The sequence below is a fragment of the Pleurodeles waltl genome, chromosome 2_2 (genome assembly GCF_031143425.1).
Source record: "Pleurodeles waltl isolate 20211129_DDA chromosome 2_2, aPleWal1.hap1.20221129, whole genome shotgun sequence".
Taxonomy (NCBI): Eukaryota; Metazoa; Chordata; class Amphibia; order Caudata; family Salamandridae; genus Pleurodeles; species Pleurodeles waltl.
The window spans coordinates 450,338,235-450,357,494 of NC_090439.1; positions in this window are offsets into that span (position 1 = coordinate 450,338,235).

Below are 19,260 nucleotides of genomic sequence, written 5' to 3' on the forward strand. Positions count from 1 at the left end.
AGGTGCACTGCCCATCTGGGCATTGGAAGTGGAGCTGGGGCAGTTTAAGTATGGACAGGGTAACAAGGTGGTACAGTGGGAGGACAAACAGGGTGGTCTCATTTCCTGGCGGGGTCTTGCCATCTTGCTCTGTCCTGTTCCTGGATCTCAGGGACCGCTTGCGTGGTGGTTGTCCGTCTGCAGGGGGTGGGGTGCTGGTGTGTTGGTCCTGTGGCGGGGCGTCCTGTCCACTAGCGCCGGCGGAGGTGGTGGGCAGTTCATCGTCCTGGCTAGTGTCAGGTGCCCCTTGGAGTGCCACGGTGTCCCTCATGGTCTGCTGTATGTCCTGCAGCACCCCTACGATGGTGCCCAAGGCGGAGCTGATGGTCCTGAGCTCCTCCCTGAACCCCAAATACTGTTCCTCCTGCAGACGCAGGGTATCCTGAAACTTGGCCAGGATCGTGGCCATCGTCTTCTGGGAGTGGTGGTATGCTCGTGGAGAGTGGGTTCCCTTGGCCTGTCCGCCCCCTGTCGCACAGCAGCCCTCCCAGTTCCCCTGTGTTCGTGTGCCTCCGTCCCCTGGACCGTGTGCCCACTACCACTGCCCCCAGGTCCCCGTTGTTGTTGGGGTGGTGGGTTATCCTGGGTTCCCTGTAGTGGTGGACACACCGCTGATTGACCTGTCCTAGGTAGGGAGGTTTGGGCCCGCTGGGTGGGTGCTGTGCTGGTGTTACCAGAGGGTGGAACGTCAGTGTTGGGCTGTGCCTGTGCAAGGGGAACCGACTGTCCAGAGGCCCACGATGGTCTGGGCTGGTCATCAGGATCCAGTAGGGAAGAGCTGCTATCGTCACTGTGGGCCTCTTCTGGGGGTGGAGTGGTGTTGTCTGGACCCTCTGGTGTGGTGACGGTCCTTTGTGTTCCTGCAGGGGCATAAGAGCATGATTATTGCATGTGTGTGTGTGATGGTGTGCAATGGGTGGGTGTCTGTGTACCCCAGTGCAAGCATTCCTGTGTGGGGGTGATGATGGTTAGGGGGTTGTTCTGGGTATGTGCAGTGAGCATACTTTAGTGAGGGGTGACCATGCTTAGTTGTGTCATGCAGGGCTTGGTGTTGGGATGCGTGGTTTGTGTTATTAGTACATTAGTTAGGAGTTGGAGTGATAGGGGAGGGTGTGAGGGTGGGGGTGTGTGAGAGCATGCAGGTAGGGTGGGGGATATGATAGTTCAGATTTGACTTACCAGTGTCCCATCCTCCACCGACTCCTCCGAGGCCCTCAGGATGCATGATGGTCAAGACTTGCTCCTCCCATATTGTTAGTTGTGGGGGAGGAGGTGGGGTTCCGCCGCCAGTCTGCTGCACCGCGATGTTGTGCCTGGAGACCACCTCTTCCTGATGTCCTCCCTATTTCTTGGGTGCTGTCCCACGGCGTTGACCCTGTCGAATATTCTGCGCCATAGCTCCATCTTCCTGGCTATTGATGTGTGCTGTACCTGTGAGCCAAATAGCTGTGGCTCTACCCGGATGATTTCCTCCACCATGACCCTGAGCTCCTCCTCGGAGAAGCGGGGGTGTCTTTGGCGTGACATAGGGTGGTGTGTGTGATGTGTGTGGTGGTGTATGTGGTGATGAGTGTGGTGATGTGTAGTGGTGTGTGGTGTTTGGTGCATGGATGTTGTGTGGGTGATGGCGTTGTGTGCCTCTGTGTGATGGGGTTGTCTATTCTGTGCTCTCTCTCTGGCCTTCCTTCGTGATTTTTCGGTCGTAGGGGTTTGCGGGTGATGTGGGTGTGTGTTTTATATAGTATTGGGTGTGTGGGAGTGGTGTGTGTATGTGTTTCAGGTGTGTGTATTTGGAATTGTCCAATGTAGCGATGTTTTGGAGATGTGTGTGTATTTTGAGCGCGACGGTGTGTACCGCCAATGGAATACCACGGTTGAAAAACCGCTGCGTGGATTCGTGGGTCGTAATAGCATGGGCGTGTTTCTGTTGGCGTGGAGGTGGAGGTTTTGTTATCGCCAGTTTATCACTGACCTTTGGTGTGGCGGAGTTGTGTGGGTGTCTGAATTTCGGCGGATTCCGAGCTGTGGGTCATAATAGCTGTGGCGGAATTCCGCGGTTGCGGCGGTGTATTGGCGGTCTTCTGCACGGCGGTAAGCGCCTTTTACCGCCAATGTTGTAATGACCCCCTATATCATGATTAGAGTAAAAATACTGTATGTACTCTTTATTATAGAACCTTGTTAGTAGCAAACTGCAGCTTAATCCGTAAGTTAGCGGAAGACTATGGTACGTAACTCCTTCTTCTACTGATGAAGGAATTTGCATACACATTAGACAATTCCTTGCATCCATCATTTCAACATACTCACTCAACGAATGATGGCAAACGATAGAAGACAGCTCTCCTTGAGCATTAGTATAGTCATGGAAATAATTCTCACCTAACTTAAACCTTTCTAAAGCTGTTAGTGTGGTAGTCTCAGGAACAGAAATACGATTGACTCCTTTTGTATCAAGAACAGACATTCCCACAATCACCACTATAAACACAGTCCAACACATAATCGCCAATACAATGATCATATATTTACAGTGCCTAGCATCCCTAACTTCATTATTTAACTCAGCCAATCAAAAATAAGGAAACAATCTTCTTTCACAGTTCAGTTTCACATCAGGAACCCTTCTCCTTGTCAAAATCGATGAGCAGCTTGTCACATCCGGGTTTTATGTCAATCTAGTTATAAATGTCTCTTATTCGGTTTATTTTCAACAGTTTCTTTGAGGTAATTCAGATTAGTTCAACAATTTAGCTTCTTGTTCACCTTCAGGTTACATCAAAATACTGACTCGGAACCTCGCTATCAAAACAAAATGACATAAACTCGTGTTGCCATTCATTTGTAGTTGCATATGCCCATTCAGGACTTGCGTAACGTGGACTTGCTATACTCTTTCTTTTCAACATTCGATCACCACTTATTTCTCCTTCACTCAATTCTTCTTTTCTCGTAGTATCCACCTTTTCCTCTATTGTTTCACTTATGACCAATTCCTTTCTTTTCTCTACTTGCGACTCAGGCCAATTATTTCCTTTCCTCAATCCTTCTGTCAATATTCTTCTCAGGATTGGACACTTCTCCTTCTCTTTCTCTCTGGTGTTTTCTCTTGAAGGACCTGCAACAGGCTCAGGAGGAGTCGGATCACCTTGACTTTGATCCATCTCAACTCTTTCCCCCTCTTGGTCTGGCACTTGCTCTCTGTGCTTTTCAACACCGTCTGCTTCTGGGAGAACCCCTGCTGCGCTAGGCTCTCCTGCTGTATCCATTGAGATTGATTCTTCTGCACGCGCCTGTAATTTTTCACCTTCGTCTCTTACAGGGGCCATAGAACCATCTTCCACAAGCTCTTGTTCAATTTCAGGCTCTCTTGGTTCTTTTTCTGGTTGAGGTACAGTAACTTGTTTCGCTGTTGTTGGAACTCTCAACAACACTTCTTCATGATCCTGTGGACATGCCACTTTCTTCATGTGACTCACGTAATCCAGTTCTGAGGTCTTGCACACTTCACAGCTGTCGTTGTCGTTAGGACCACCTGGTAAGGCCCTCTCCAGTGTGGCTCTAAACAAGTCTTGCGAACATGTTTTCTAACCCAGTCTCCGGCTCTCAGATTGTGTCCTGGATCATGGATGGGTGGCAGGGTGGTGGCCTGCACCTGCTGAGAGAAAGAATGAACCACATCAGTCAGACCCTTGCAGTAGTCCAACGCCATATCATCTGTAATATTTACAAGTGCATTGGCTGGAACTGCTTGTAATCTCATTGCTCCGCCCATGAGAATCTTGTGGGGCGACAGCCCTGACTTCCTGTCAGGTGTATTTCTCATTGACATCAATACCAAAGGTAATGCATCTGTACATTTCAAATTCGTAGCTGCACACATCTTGGCAATTCTTGATTTCAAGGTACCATTCAGTGTTCCTGTACCACCTCTGAGACATGACCCATCGACAAAAACAATTTGATCATTTTCTTCAAATCGGGAATGTTTGAAATCTGGTCTTGATTTTGTGCACAACTCAGTCACCTCAAGGCAATCATGCTCAATGTCTTCCTCCTTTTCAATTTCAACAGTATCACTTGTGAGCAATGTTGTTGGGTTCAGCACTGGACATCTTTTCAATGTTATGTTTGAAGCACCTAGAATGCTCATACCTTGTTAGTCTGGCACCAGTTACAACCTGCGTTTTCGTCGTTGTCAATAAGATCTCAGTGAGGTACCACTACCGTCAGAGGATATCCCATCACTACTCCCTCACACTGTGAAAGGCTTTCACCAACTGCGGGAACCGCGCACAAACAACCTGGTAAGGATGTTGCGACTGGGTCCAAGGTAGCTGAAAAATAGGCTACTGGGCGATAAGCACCTCCATGGACCTGTGTCAAAATAGACAAAGAACAAGCATCATGTTCATGACAAAACAATATGAATGGCTTCGTGTAATCAGGCATTCCCAATGCTGGAGCTCTGCACAAACTCTATCTCAACTCAGTAAATGCTTTCATCTGGTCCTGATCTAAGGTTCTGTAAACCCCCTGTGTGTCAGCTGCTGCAATGGCTTAGCAATCTCAGCAAAATTTGGAATCCATTGACGACAGTAACCTACCATTCCCAGAAACATTCTGACATCTATCTGTGAAGTCAGGGGATTTCTCTGCAATATCATGGTAATTCTTTCTCTGGAAATTCTCTTTGACCCTTTCTCAATTTAGTGTCCCAAGCATTTCACTGACTTCTGACAGCACTGCAATTTCAATGGTGACATGGTTGAATTTTCCCAAATGATTCAGCAGGGCAATAGAGTCGTACTTACACTCGTCCCTCGTTTTGGATGCGATCAGTAAGTCTTCAATGTACTGCACCAGAGTTCATTGGTACGGTAGTTCCAATGACTCCAGATTCTTTATCAAGATCTGGTTAAAAAGAAAAGGTGACTCGGTGTACCCTTGAGTAAGCCTGCACTAGCTGTAGACTTTGTCTAGGAATTTGAAACTAAAAAGAAACTGACTATCCTCATGGAGAAGCACAGAAAAGAAAGCTTGTGACAAATCAACCACGGTGAACCACTCTGCATCGCATGGAATCTGAAACAATATTACTGCTGGGTTCGGCACTACAGGACAACACTTGACCATCAGATCACTCACTTTTCGCAAGTCTTGCACAATTCGTACTTTGCCACAAGGCTTCTTTAGGCCCATAACGGTGAATTACATGGACTGCTCAACACTTCTTTCAAAACCCCTTGTTTCAGAAAATCTCCAATTATCTGCGCCACTTTCTTCAGAACATCCTGTGTCATGTTATACTGTGGAAGCTGCAGAAACACTACATTCGGCTCCAAAGTGATCTTAATCTAATCCACTCCCTTGATTAATCCCACTTCTTTACCTGTCAGGTCCCACACGTTCTCCTGTACTGTTCCCTGCAAGTCTGCATGCAATTCTTTCCCAGTAAACATCGGGGAAATCTCAATAAGCAGGTACTCCTCATTAATGGTTTCATTCTCAGTTTCAGGAGTTTGTTCTTCCTCATCATCACTAGTCATCTGAACCTCTATTCCGTTAGTTGAACAACAAATTGAACATCTGGTCTTGCACAACAAGTCCGTTCCCAGTAGAGATACAGGACTTGAGTCACAGACTACAAACTTATGCAGTCCCTGAAAATTGCCAATCTCACCCTGTACTGGATTTGTGGTCGGATTTATCAACTGTCTGTTCGCTACCCCTACAACCTGTACTGTTCTGCCCGAAAGAGGTAAGTTCGGCACTTCTGCACTTCTCACTGTGGAACGTGTAGCTCCTGTATCCACTAGAAATGAGACCCTATGACCCATCACTTTTCCTTTCACAAAAGGTCCTCTCTGATCTACCTCTAGGAATGCTGGAAACATGCACGGCTCCTCATTCGAACTCTCACACATCCATTTGTTGCTTACTTCATTCTCACCATGTGATGGGAATTTGTGCACTGTGTCACTATTTCTGTCTTGTCTCTGTGACCTGCTGAGTAAGCATCATCTGTTGCTGTTCCATCGGGGCTTGAGGTATCTGCATCTGCTGTCTAGCTACCATAGGAACTTGCTGCTGCATTGGTTGCAACTGTGTCATTTGTGCACATGGCATTTGCATCTGCTGCATGGGTTGAACATTCTGCACTTGATTCACATTATTCTGAAAATTTGGAATAAGTCCTCTCATTCTCGGGACTTTCACAGTTTGAAATGTATTGACATCACCACTTTGCTGAACAACACCATCCTGCACCATCATCGGACACTCCCGTTTCCAGTGTCCCACATTTCCGCAAAGATGACACAGCAACATCTTTTTCATCCCTTGCACATCGTTCTGAACCACTACAGTACTCAAATCCGGACCACGATTCATATTGCTTCCCCAACCCCTCCCTCTCGCTTGGGGTTGGAACATGACGGTTCCCTGCTGCTGCGCAATCTATTGCACTACAGCTCCCTGCACTCCATTTTGAACTGCCTTAATCTGCATCACCATCGCCTTCTCCTTCAACTTTTTCTTCTTCAACTCAATGTCATCACTACAGTATTTTGCATACTGCAATACCTCATCAATCGGTTTCGCTTGCCAACAAATCAAATGACTCTGAATCATCTGACCTATTTCAGGTCTCAATCCTTTCACAAACCTGGACACAAAGTGCAACATGTCTTTTGGCTCAATCGCTTCCACTGTACTCCTTGGACGCCTTCAATAATCTCTCATAGTAAGTATGTATCAACTCTTTTACTTCCTGCACTGTCCTGTCACTTCTCTGCCAGTCAATATTTTTAGGCAATATTCTCGTCTTCAGGAACTCAATCACCTCATAATAATGTTTTATCACTTCAGGTGATGGTGCACCTGTATCTCTTTCCCTTTCTGGGTCACTCATTGGCCAATCCACTGCTCTCTTGAACTCAACCCACAAATCGTCTGGCACTACCATCTCCAACAGAGTATTCAAATCTTCCCACAGACATTTCGAAAGTTTCACAAATCTATTGGTCTGCTGGTACCACTCAACCGGTTTCTCTCTCACCTTTGGATAATCATTTGTGAATGACAAAATATCACTCGTATGCCAGGGACATGAACGATTTACCCGCCTGGAATTTCCCTCATTGGTAACATTTTTACTGGTTCTTTTTCTTTCTGAACACTTTCAGACCATTCTTGTGAATCTCGTTTCCATCTTTCTTTGCCTATCTGCCTTCCCACTTCTCTAATGCTCTCCAAATCTGTGCACTCTGCAATAATTCTTTGAGATGTGCTTTCATCCCAGCTAATCTCATGTGTTTGAAATTTTTTGCTTCAAAATCTAACCTGTAGCTTTCTTTCAAGTGCTTTGTTTTCTCAATTTCTATGTCATGTTTATCTGCCAGATCTGCTAATTTCTGATGTATCTCGCCCACTTCTCTCATAATTCTCGGACACAAGTATCTCAGCTCTTCTTCAGTATAGGTTTCTAACCCTTTTTACTCCCATTGATCCTTCAAGTAGTTCAGATATTTCAGTAGCCAACCTTACACAATTAATCTGCTCTTCACCGTTGGATGTGTTTTGTGGGGTATTCAGACTGTCTAACCACTCATTTAACTGCTGTGCTGTTAAACCCTATAATGAAATATTACTCATGTTTGGCAATGGCACCTGTTGTACCATTGCTCCTGGAGTTTTACGGTGTCAAAAACTTCAAGTTCTGACTTACACTTGGGCTATCTGGATGTGCAACAAGTGGACTAAGGTCCATTAATGGCCTAGATCCATCAAAGGTCTGACCCACAGATGAAACCACCTGCACATGATCTCTCACCCCCCTCCTCATGAGGCTTTGTGACATTTCACCATGTTCTCCTGCAATCGGCTTCTTCTGCGCACACAATAGTACCATTGGACCAACAGTAATTGGCAGCAATATTGCATTTGGTGTCGCTCTAACACCCACATTTTGTGGAAGGGCTACTCCCATACTCTGGTTCATCACTGGTGTCACATCTGACTGTGTCCCTGTCATTGGTGTAAACTTCAGCAAACCCTGTGGCTGTGCCTGAGGCAACAACATTGGAGTCGGTTCAGTCTGAACTAGCATTGGTCTCGGAACCACTTGCTCCGTAGGAACCAATAGGTTCGAAGTTTTCTTGAGAATTGGTATCTCTGGATAAATTATCTGTACCGGTGGAGGGTGTATCTGCTCTTGGACTACCTAAGTAGTCACTGCATTAGGAGTACTCTGCACTACCCCTTGTACCTGTCCATTATCTGTTTGTACTGGTCCCACTGTCCCGACACCTGAACTGGGGCAGTTGGAGCAGAACTAGTACTTGGACCCCCATCATGTCCCTGAACACCTGAGTAATGAGATCCTCAACATCTGAATCACCTTCTTCCACAAAAGTCTTTTTATTCTTCTTACCCTCTGCTAGTATCCTCTTTCTCTATTGACTCATCTCCCTCTGTAATAGCAGGAAACAGCTTAACACCTTACAACGTCTCCACCTTTTCTGTTTCCAATCCCATCTTGCCTCTGCTAAAGACTTCTCAGCCTTCCTTATTCTCCTCTGGAATTTCATTTCTTGCTGCTGACTTGCTATGAACTCCCAAACCGCTGTGCTGGTTTCGGAAGTGGCTTCAAATCATATAATGTCATTCACAACTGATCCCATATTCTCACATTAAACGTTCCATGCTCTGGAAACGCTAAAACTCCCTGCTTTAACTAAAGACATGACGCGACACCTCATTCCTCCGTGACGATAAATGCCGGAGAATTTTCCAGGGGGGCTGGCTCCCCCACTGTCACCTTAATGTAACTATCGCCCTTAATGGTACTCCTGAACGCTTTGAAAAACTTCATCTTCTCTGTTGTATTTATTCAATTCAATAAGGAAATGACTTTTGCTCCCAAGATTTCCGTCACCCGCTTTCTCAACCAATTGCCTCTTACAGATGGCTGCCAATCCGCTCGCGACTCTTCTTACTAACCAACCTATCCCAGCACGGCTAACTCTGATGTCACACTCACACACTGCAGCTGACAAAGTCTTGCGGCTCGTCCTCCTAATCTTCAACTCACACAAAACTAATGCAAAGTTATTGCGAGCACTAACCAAAAACCAATAACCAAAATCAAATCAGCTGGTTTACTACAGGAAGGTACACAATCACTTCAGAGACCTTACAGATTTTCACTGATGGCCCTTTCGCTCATGCAGCTATTCCTCTTTCTCAGTCTCCCACATTTGCAAGCAAAATTCGACCTGCAAATTTTACTCTCAACTGATCAATGGGTCTGTCCTGGTGCACACAGGACTAGCCAAATCTCAGTCAAAAATTTCCCTTACTTAACTTACACACCTACTTGTTGACCATGCCCGATCAACCTACTAAACTAGACAGATTACAACATAAACCCAAGTGTGTCCTATACTTTTCAATGTACTCCGGAGTCTTAGACCACGCAGGGTCCATACATCACCAACAACCACCTGGACAATTTTTAGCACAAAGCGCCACACACATATGAAGTTCGATGACTTCCCTACTCTCACACTGCGGAGAATGCACACTCCTACTAAACCTCAACTGGAGTACGCAGAGTCCCTACTTTCCACACATACATCACAATTCACCTGCAGTCTGCGTAAGCCTTTGCAAGCGCAATCTACCACTTTCACACTATCACAGGAATACCGAGAACATACCCAACTTTACTAGCGGGATCCAGGATCTGGGAAAGTCATTTCTGGGCTTAAGGGGACATCATCTTTGCTGCAATTGCCATTTCAGAAAACAAAATTCAAACCTCATAAAGTGAATAACTAACCCTAATTTAAACTACCACCATAACCATTGTTCACCACATAACTAGTTCTCCAAGGAAACTAACCAACAAGCTGCTACCAAAAACTGCTAGCGCGCCTGGTCCTTAGTAAGTAAACTTACAATGGGACACGGATAGGTCGATAAACCTTTTGATACGCATGGAGTATCCTAGCTATGGTGTAACCAATGTGCATCAATAATCAATACACAAATCAATAATCAATAAGCAACACATTAATCATCAGTGAATTGCGTCAACATCTTATGAATAACCACAACTCTTACGTTTTATCAATTTTATTTCCCTATTAGTTACAATACTAAGGCCCTCATTACAACCCTGGCGGTCGTGATAAAGCGGCACTGCGGCGGTAACCGCCAACAGCCAGGCTGAAGACAATGTACCGCCCACTGCATTACAACACGCCCATCCGCCAGCTTTTCTGGGGCGGTACCAGCGCCATCAAAAGCACTGCTGAAACTGAACACAGAAGGGAAACGACTCACCTCTCAACACTCAAGGAAGTACCAGGACGCCATGGAGCCCAAACTGCAGGTGTTCCCCATGCTGGTGTACCTTCTCATACACCAGGAGCATGAACGCAGGCAAAGAAGACCACAGTGAGTACTGCACCTAGCACACAGGGGAGTGGGGGGAACAGAGTGGCACACACACGCAACACCCCCAACCCCACCCTCACACCCAACACCATACACACAAACACATGCAACAACATTACATATACACCCTGTAACCCTCAGGAATAATGCAAGGATAAAAGGAATAGAGTGAAATTAGTGTAATATTAGTAATTTTCAGAAATACGTTCATAAAGAAATAAACAGTATGTACAACATATACAATATATACAAAAGGAGGGACAATGCCCACTCCAAAATGTCCGTGGCCCACTGGGCCAAAACACATAGGCCAAGGCCACACTTGACTCCTGCCTCAATACGGAGAGAACACTGCAGGGGCATCAGGTCGAAAACACACAGGCACCTCAGGGGGATGGGAAATGGGGGGCACCTCAGCCGGAAGATGGTATAACGCCACTGGCCTGGAGGGGGCCCACTGCTTGGGCCTGGGGAGTGCAAAGCCACAGTATCTCAAGTGTGTGGTTTACCCACTGCTTGCTCCTGGGGAGTGCAAGGCCACAGTCTCTCAAGTGGGTGGTTTTCCCACTGCTTGGTCCTGGGGAGTGCAAAGCCACAGTCTCTCAAGTGGGTGGTTTGCCCACTGCTTGGTCCTGGGGAGTGCAAGGCCACAGTCTCTCAAGTGGGGGGTTTGCCCACTGCTTGCTCCTGGGGAGTGAAAGGCCACAGTCTCTCAAGTGGTGCCAGTTTTCCACTGGTTCTGGAGGGGGCCCTTGTGCCCATTGTGCTTCATCCTGGCAAAAAGGGGCTGAGTGGATGGCTTCTCCCACTGGTTCTGGAGGGGGCCGTTTGCCTAGTGTGCTTCATCCTGGCAAGGAGGGACTGAGTGGATGGCTTCTTCCACTGGTTCTGGAGGGGGCCTTGTGCCCTTTTTGCTTCATCCCGGCAAGGAGGGGCTGAATGGATGGCTTCTTCCACTGGTTCTGGAGGGGGCCTTGTGCCCATTGTGCTTCATCCTTGCAAGGAGGTGCTGAGTGGATGGCTTCTTCCACTGGTTCTGGAGGGGGCCTTGTGCCCAGTGTGCTTCATCCTGGATGGGGCAAGGTCACAGTCTCTCACCTGTGTGTCATACCGACAGGTGTTGCAGGGTCCAGGACGCATTGCAGCCCATGTAGTCACCACTACACACTTCTTTCCAGTGGTGCTGCTGGAGGCGGGGCAGGTGGCAGTGCTGGCCGCAGTGCAGGTGCCGGTGCTGGGCACGGTGCAGGTGGCTGTGCAGGCAGTGGTGGTGGTAGCCTCCAGGCCTTCACCTGCAGCCTCGGATAGCTGGCCACTGGGGCTGCTGCTTCTGGCAGTGGTGCTGCTGGTGGTGGGGCAGGTGGTGGTGTTGGCCGCGGTGCAGGTGGCAGTGATGTCCATGATGCAGGTGGTGGTGCAGGCAGTGGTGGTGGTAGCCTCCAGGCCTTCACCTACAGCCTCAGACGGCTGAAGTGCCATGGGTGGTGTTCTTTGCCCCTTTCTGCCCTGGGCAGATGGTGGTGCCTCCTTGCTTCTGCCAGCTGGAGTCTTTGTCCTGCCCTTGCTGGCTGGTTGTGCCTCCTTTCCCTTTCTGGCTGGTGTCCCCTTCTTGCCCTTGCCAGGTGGCTGACCCTTCTTGGCCTTGGCAGGTGGTTCTGGCACACTGGCTGGACTGACGTGTGCCTCCTTGGAGCCTCTCACAGCTGTAGAAAACACAGTGGCTGTGTACTGGGTGGCTGAGGTGCTGGGCTGGGTTCTGGCCACTCTGGCCGGAGGTGAAGGACGGGGGAGGGGTAGGGAATAGGTCAATGTTGGCAAGGAAAAGTTTCTTAGGGACACTGGGGCTGGAAGAGGGTCAAGGTTTGGGAGTGGTTGTAGGAGGTGTCAGTCTGCTGTGTTTGGATGCAGGTGCATGGGCTGGATGCTGTTGTAAGGTAGATGGCTGTTGGGTGTGTGTGTGCTTGCATTTGTGTACCTTGGGAGGAGGGGTCACAGACACAGTGGGAGAGGACACAGGGAACGTGTGCATGGATGTGGGGATGGTGACTGCCAGTGAGGTGCATGTAGTGATAGGTGTTCTGGTGATGGAGGTAGTGGATGAGGATGTAGTGCATGGAGGTGTGAGTGGAGACGCTACTGGGAGGGAGGTGGACGAGGAGTAGGAGGGGGACACATTGGAGGCAGTGGATGTTGGTGTGTCTGCATGGGGATGGTGCTTGTGTGAGTGCATGTGAGATAAAGCGTGGTGCTTGTGTTTGCCTGAACCACTTCTGTGTGTTGATTTGGGTGATTGCTGGTCTGAAGGTGTGCTTGCGATAGGCTGAGGTTGAGGGGATTGGGACTGGGTAGAGGAAGATGGAGGGGGGGAGGCTGGAGACAGGGACAATGGCTGCCCTCAGTGCGGAGGCCAGAGCCTGGAATGCTCTGTTGGGCCACCACGCCAGAGTGAATGCCCTCCAGGTATGCATTGGTCTGTTGCAAATGCCCTGCTACACCCTGGATGGCATTCAGTATGGTTGACTTCCCACCAGAGAGGGATCTCAGGAGGTCAATAGCCTCCTAACTGGGGGCAGCAGGGCTCACTGGGGCAGGGCCTGAGGTGCCTGGAACAAAGGAGATGCCCTTCCTCCTGGGTGAGGGGGTACTGGAAACACTTTGAGGGGCTGCTGGGAGGGAGGTGCTGGTACGGGGGTGGCGGCTGTACCTGTTGTTGAGGTGGGCACAGAGGTGTCCACCACTGCCAGGGAGCTTCCATCGGAGGAGGAGTCGCTGTCGGTAGTGTCCCCTCCTGTCTCCATTGTGGTGCTCACCTCGCCCTCCGTCCCACTGGTGCCCTCACCGTCGGTGGATTCGGCCTCCAGGTCCATGTGGGATGCAGCTCCCTCCGTTGCCGGTGCCTCTGCTCCTCCGCCAGATGATGCTAATGCACACAAGGATAGGGTGACAAAACAAAAAGGGGGGAGAGAGACAGAGGATACACTTGGTCAATGCCAGCAACAACACTACCGTTGGCGTACACAACACACAGGGAACAGCTCTATGCACTAGGACATGCACTACCAGTTACAATGCTAGTCACCAGCCCATGGGGTACAAAGCCTAACCCCACTAGCTGCACACCTGAAACCCACAGGACACTCTCCAGTAGTAGATGCCCACTAAAACTATTGGGGTTGAAGTGCATCTGAGCTTGCCCATCATTGAACATACCCTGCCATGTTCGCCCTGGGCTAGGGGCACCCACAGCCCACATCGCCCACCCAGGTAAAGTCATGATTCTGAATCTGTACTCACCCCCTTGTGGCTGCTGTGATGCCTTCAAGCGCCCATCCAACTCCAGATAGGCCACCCCCAGGATGCGGAACATCAGGGGGGGTCAGGGTATGATGGGCACCCCTTCCCCAGCTGGGCCTTCGCCGTCTTTCTTGCCCAGCGCTGCGGGTCCTTCCACTGTTTGCGGTAGTAGGTGCTCCACCTTTCAAAGACCCCCAGGGTCTGCACCTCCTTGGCAATGGCACGTCAAATACCCTTTTTCTGATGGGTGCTGACTTGCAGAAAAAATACAGCAGAAAAGGGATTAGTCATACCGTCCGAACTGTCATACTCATGGCCCACCATATCCCTCCCATTCCCTTACGCACATACATTGACCACCAAACATGCAGCACTCTGCCCTCAGACCCCCTACTACACGGAGCTTACACACACAGCAATCCATTCATTCATGGTCCACGCATCATGCTCACAGTGTACTCACCTGTTTGTCTGGAGGACCATAGAGTAAAGTGCACTGTGGTAGGACCCCATCCACTAGTCTCTCCATCTCCTCAGAAGTGAAGGCAGGAGCCCTTTCCCCAGACACTTGAGCCATTGTCACTTCCAGACACAGGTCACAGCAGCACTTGCAGTGTAAGTCCTCTCCTGTTGAAGGTCAGGTAGCAAGTGAGTGCATAGATAGAAAATGGCAGTCACGTCCGCCGCAGTGCATTCCGTCACCACCGGCGTACATCGCCATTGGCTCCTGGAACCCATAAGGCCCAATGATAACCAATGGGATCTTGCACGGCGGTCATAAACCGCCGACCACAACGGCGCACAACGCCAGCGGAATTACCTAATTTCCACTTGTCTCTCCTCACAGGTCAGGCAGCTGCCATTTCAGGGGGGCACAGGCCATGGCACCTAACTGCATCACAGCAGACATTGGCACATCAACGGACTCACGAGTTCACATACTGTTTCTGTAAAGGAAGAAACGCATATTAATATTGACATATGTGTGAATATGACCTTCTGATCACCGTTTTTCACCCCGTGAGTTCAACCGCTGAGGATAAATAGGAGATGGAGACATCCACCAATGTACAGACCCCTGGTGGACCTGGCGACAATGGACGATAGGTACATTATCCTGACCTACAGACTTGATAGATCCAAGAACAGTGTGCCCAATTGGAACCAGACCTGATTTCAGCTATCTGCCACCCTACAGGTATCCCCCCTCTAGTGCAGGTCCTGTCAGTGCTCTATTTCCTAGCAAGTGGTTCCTTCCAAGAGACAGTGGCCATGGCATCAGGGATGTCACAGCCAATGTTCTCAAACGTGCTGACCAGAGTGTTGTCTGCCCTGCCGAAACACATGTGCAGCTTCATTGTATTCCCCCAGGTGGAGGATTTGGCCACAGTGAAGGCTGACTTTTATGCACTGGAACATAACACCAACATCATTGGAGCCAATGATGGTACACATATTGCATTTATTCAACCCCCCGGAGAAATAAACAAGTGTTCAGAAATAGGAAAAGCTTTCACTCTGTGAATGTGCAGAGGGTGTGTTTGGCGGTCCAGTACATCTCACATGTCAATGTCAAGTATCATGGCTCTGTGCATGATGCCTTTATCTTGAGGAATAGCAGCATTCCATATGTGATGTCTCAACTCCAGAGGCACAGGGTGTGGCTAATAGGTGAGCCCATGGTTGCCACTCAGTTGATGTAGGTAAATGGCTGTGGGTTTGGCCCTAAGGGTGAGTGTGTGGCTAACAGGTCTCTCTCAAATATTTGCAGGTGACTCTGGTTACCCCAAACTCTCATGGCTACTGACCCCAGTGAGGAATGCCAGGACAAGGGCAGAGGAACGTCACAATGAGGCACATGGGTGAACAAGGAGGATCATTAAGAGAAGCTTTGGCCTCCTGATGGCCAGATTCCGGTGCCTCCATCTGACAGGTGGATCCCTGTACTACTCACCCAAGAAGGTGTGCCAGATCATCGTTGCATGTTGCATGTTGCACAACCTGGCCTTGAGACGCCAGGTGCCTTTTCTGCAGGAGGATGAGCATGGGGATGGTTGTGTGGCAGTAGTGGAGCCTGTGGAAGAGGAGGCAGAGGAAGAAGATGTGGACAACAGAAGTACACAATTTCAACAGTACTTCCAGTGACACACGGGTAAGACACTGTAACTTCACCTTCCATTGCAGTTTTTTGTTTGATATTGAACATGGCAGCCTGATTTCCCTATTTCCATGGCCACTTACTGTACCCTTTGGCATCTCTATTTTCAGATCTCTGTTCCCCACTCTGGTTCCTGGTGTGTTTACTGCTGCCCACTGCCGGTCATACCTATGTAAATATTACAGTACATTTGAATTTCAATGTTTACAGTTTGTGAAACTAATACATTTGTCATAGAATTCACAGACTCCATACTTGAATTTGTTCCAAGGGTGTAAATCTATGTGCTAATAAGTGTAGGGGGTATTGCAATGAGGTGGGTTGCTGATGGAGGAAAGTCCAGTGTAGAATCCAGTCTATTTGTATTACAGGTGCATTGTCCAAGGGGGCATAGGAAGTGGAGCAATGGCAGTTCAAGGTGGACAGGGTGACAGTCGGTCAGAAGGGTGACAATCAGGAGAGTCTTATTTCCTGGCCGGGGTCTTAGCAATGTTCTCTGGCTTCTGCCTGGATCGCAGGGACCGTTTGCAGGGTGGTTCTCCTTCTGCAAGGGGTGGGGTGCTGGTGGCCTGTTGGTCCTGTGGCGGGGCATCCTGTCCACTAGCGCCGGCGGAGGTGGAGGGCTGATCTTCGCTTTGGCTAGTGTCAGGGGACCGTTCGTGTGCCACTGCCTCCCTCATGGTGTTGGCCATGTCTGCCAGCACCCCTGAAATGGTGACCAGGGTGGTGTGGATGTCCCTCAGGTCCTCCCTGATCCCAGGCTGGGTCACCGTCTGTCCAGAGGTCCCTGATGGGCCAGGTTGGTCATCGTGATCCAGGCGTGCAGAGCTGCTGTCATCACTGTGGGTCTCTTAAGGGGGGACTGGATGTGGCTGGCACCTCCTCTCCGGTGACGTTGAGTGGGTGTCCTGTGGGGATGTAAATGCAGTGTTATTGTATCTGCATGTGCCATCATGTGCATGGATATGTTTACCTCTATGGTTGTTATTAGCAAGGCAGCTTTGGCTTGTATGAGTAGTGCATGTCACTAGTGTGCATGCTGTGGTGATGGGTGTCCATGCAGGTCTGTGATGGGGTCCATGCTTTGGTGTTGCATGCAGGACTTGGTATTGGGATGGGTGGGTTGTGATGGTGGGGTATATGTGAGGTGGTGGGGTGATGGGGGTGGGGGTGAGGGTAGGGGTAGGTGTTTGGTATGGCATGCAGGTAGGGGGGGATAAAATATTAAAGATTTGACTTACCAGACTCCAGTCCTCCTGCTACTCCTGTGAGGCCCTCAGGATGCGTGATCGCCAAGACTTGCTCCTCCCACGTTGTTAGTTGTGGGGGAGGAGGTGGGGGTCGCCGCCAGTCCTTTGGACAGCTACCTGGTGTCTTGCTACCACGGAACGCACCTTCCCCCGTAGGTCGTTCCACCTCTTCCTGATGTCATCCTTTGTTCTTGGGTGCTGTCCCACGTCATTGACACTGTCCAAGACTCTCCGCCATAGCTTCATCTTCCTTGCAATAGATTTCTGCTGCACCTGTGATCCAAATAGCTGTGGCTCTACTCGGATGATTTCCTCCACCATAACCTTTAACTCCTCCTCTGAGAACCTGGTGTGTCTTCGTGGTGCCATGGGTGTAGTGTGAGTGGTATGTGTGAGGGTGTGTGGTGTGATGTGTTGGGGTGTGTGCTGTGAGGTGTGTGGATGGTGTATGGGTGATGGTGTTTTGTGGCTCAGATTCAGTGGGTGCTCCTAGCTTGTCTCTCTCTCACTTGCCAAAACGTTTGGGTCGTAAAGGGTCATGGGTATTGTGGGTGTGTGTTTTATAGTGTTGTGGGTGTGTTGGTGTGGTGTGTGTATGTGTGTCAGGTGTGTGTAGTTTCAATTGTCCTATGTGGTGCTGTTTTGTTAGTGTGGGTGTATTTTGAGTACGGCGGTATGTAACGCCAATGGTTTACCAGGGTTGAATGTCCACCGCAGTAATTCGTGTGTCATGATGCTGTGGGTGTATTTCTGTTGGCGTAACAGTGTGGGTTTTGGTACCGCCAGTTCATCACTGACCTTTGGGCTGGCGGACTTGTGTGGGTGTCTGTGTAGTGGTGGATTTCTATGTGTGGGTCATATTACCCGTAGCGGTATACCGCCGTGGTCACGGTATGTTGGTGGCAGTCAGCATGGCAGTAAGCGGCACTTACCGCCAATGTTGTAATGAGGGCTTAAGTCATACTATTAATTCAAACTTTAATCATTTCATTCAAGATTAATTCATTAATGTCCACCAATAACATAATCTAATCAGTACTTGAGAAATCATGCATTCTAATGTTTCAACATACGCCAATAAAGAAGAATATGTTAACATGAGTAGCAGAGTTCAGCAAATCAGTCCTTCAATCATTTGTTGTCGTATACATCAACGTCCCAGAAGAGGAACCCTACCTAACCTAGATTAGCTTTGGCATGTGGGGCTTCATGTGAAAACAGTTTTGAACATGAATTTTGAAAATCATGTAGCTAGGAGAAAAAAAATTATAACACAGCACAGTTTGTACCTAGGAAGAAAAGGCACAAAAAGGCAATCAGTCACATTGTCATAGCTACCTATCCACAGTATGGATCAGCAACCAAGGCAGTCTTCGTCTTTAGGTCATCAATCGATCAGCAACGCATCAGGCTCTCAAGAGCATGAGTCCAATGACAGAATCTCGAATCTCTTTGAACATCCATGCCTTTCCTCGAACATCTGAAGTTTTTTCCCCTTGTCACAACATTATATTAAATTTACCCAGCCCATCCGCTAATTCCTAATTGGTAAATTAATCACCCTATATGGCGATAGTCAGTGACTTTTATTTTACAAATCTATGAATTCTAATATTTTGTTCTCAGGGTGTTGATTGGTTCACTGTACGATGTCCTCATCATCCGGCTCATCAGGTATCGAAACCGTTCCATCTTCTTCTCCAGTCAGTGTCTCTATTGTTCGAGTCCTGGGGAAAGTACATCTTGTCTGCTTTACACCAAATTGGTTACATTATTCTAGTCCCTCATCTCCTGCCCTTCGGTTCATTGAAAAATATTCTAGCCAAGCAAATTTTATCAACACAAGTGGTTCAGGGTCAGTTCAACACATCAGCTTTTCTACATTGCATGAATATTCAGCTCCTGCGTGAGGTCAGGCGAAACTAGGCCACAACTTCGGCTATGTTAAATCTACAATATAATGCAAAACATATGTTATATAACTCAATATTACATATTACTACATTATTATTATGCATTTTCAACATTTTCGCATATTTTTAGTCAATTTAGTAG